Source organism: Etheostoma spectabile, unplaced genomic scaffold (genome assembly GCF_008692095.1).
Source record: "Etheostoma spectabile isolate EspeVRDwgs_2016 unplaced genomic scaffold, UIUC_Espe_1.0 scaffold393, whole genome shotgun sequence".
Lineage (NCBI taxonomy): Eukaryota > Metazoa > Chordata > Actinopteri > Perciformes > Percidae > Etheostoma > Etheostoma spectabile.
In genome coordinates this window covers 57,753-59,369 of record NW_022605598.1, presented here as the reverse complement: position 1 = coordinate 59,369, position 1,617 = coordinate 57,753, and the positions used below count along the sequence as shown (strand labels likewise).

The 1,617-nt window shown below is 41.2% G+C and overlaps 1 protein-coding gene across 1 annotated transcript in view; it reads right to left on the bottom strand.

The window, feature by feature from the left end:
• Positions 1 to 1,120, bottom strand: part of LOC116686537 (kin of IRRE-like protein 3) — a 278,508-nt gene extending 277,388 nt beyond the window's left edge. The window contains exon 1 of the mRNA XM_032511554.1: positions 1,110 to 1,120. The gene's annotated coding sequence lies outside the window, so the exon portion shown is untranslated. The remainder of the gene's footprint in view (positions 1 to 1,109) is intronic.
• Positions 1,121 to 1,617: the final 497 nt, after the last annotated feature.

Below are 1,617 nucleotides of genomic sequence, written 5' to 3'. Positions count from 1 at the left end.
AAAAAAACTGGTTAGAGCCAGCAGGCAGTTTAAAAAAACAAACAACTCAGACGGCAGAGATGCAGTATAAAACAAGTATAAAAAAAAGTATAAAACAAACTTGAAGCTGAAGAAACCCTAAATGTTAACGAGAAAGCCCCGCGGAGGGAGAGGGAGAGAGCTGTTCACTTCTCCGTGTGTAAGTGAGCACAGCCTGTCGGACACAAACACAGGAGAAATCTGTGTGTGTAGGGAGGGGCGCTGTGACTTGCCTATCACAGAATAGTGTAGGGGAGGGGCGCTGGGACTAGCCTATCACAGAATAGTGTAGGGGAGAGGCGCTGTGACTAGCACTGTGACTAGCCTATCACAGAACGGAGACACAGTCAGTGGAGACTTATTCAATCCGACCACGGATATTGACTCGCATTACTCGTATAATACTTGTACTCGGCAAAAGTGCTTTATCCGTACTGGATACTTGTTTGAGCCGAGTACTCTGCTCATCCCTAGTTTTTATCAACTTCAATATCCAATGGAAAATTATCTCATAATTGAATAGTGGTGTCAACATAAAACACAACGCTTTGAAGCTGGGGAGTGGAGTTCATTTTGCAGCGAAAAGAAAATACTCACCCAGGTAACGCTCGTTCTTTCCTTGGGAGTCTTTTACCCCCAATCTTTCACCTAAACGTAAATAGTTGTTTTGGTGCCAAAATGAAAGGGAAACACACAGGGAAAGAGAGAAGAAAGCTTAGTGTTTTAAAGGAAGTCCCCCGGCAGTCTAAAACTATAACATCATTAAACACAATTAAGAGCTGGTGCAAGGACCGTCTACAAACTACAACACAGAAAAGAGTTAAAACAAAATATGTAGATGTGTAAATATGTAAATATCAATTTAATGATTAAATAAGGTTGTGTCTCCAAACTTACCTCAATTACAACTTGTCTCCTGGTAGTAAAAATAAACATATGCTTATTTTTGAAAACATGTTTGCAGCTCTTTTCTGTATTTTCGTTTGTCAACGGTCCTGAAGGACTCCTCGCAGTTTCAACACAGGACTAAACAGAGCTGAATTAGCACAACTTTCATGCATTTCTATCACATCTACAGCAGTGAGATTCACTGTGTTCACTGAGAAGGAATCACTGCACACCGGTAGGCACTTTAATGACATTTTGAACATGTTAGGCCTAAAACATGTTTAAAACTTGCCCTTTTGGAGCATGTTGGGTGCTAACTCTAGCAGGAGAATAACATCACTCCACTTTTACAAACAACAGATATACATGTTGGAATCGATCGGAATTCTCCTTTAACGGTCATCGCCATCTGGTAGCCAGTAACAGTAACCTATTGGCGCTGGTAGCCAGCATCTCAGAGCTCTGTAGCTGCTAAATCTAACCAGCAACTTCCGCTCGAATTTCATCGTTCTATGGCTCTATGTCAGACATGGGCAAATTACGGCCCGTGGGCCATGTACGGCCCGTTAGGGTTTTTAATCCGGCCCACCTAAGTGATCTCAAACTATATTATTAAATTTAGTTATTATTAAATCACATTCATTTTTGACTTCCCAGCAATTGCTGTGGAATTTGTTTTTTCCAATGTTTCCCAAACGCACATGAATGCAG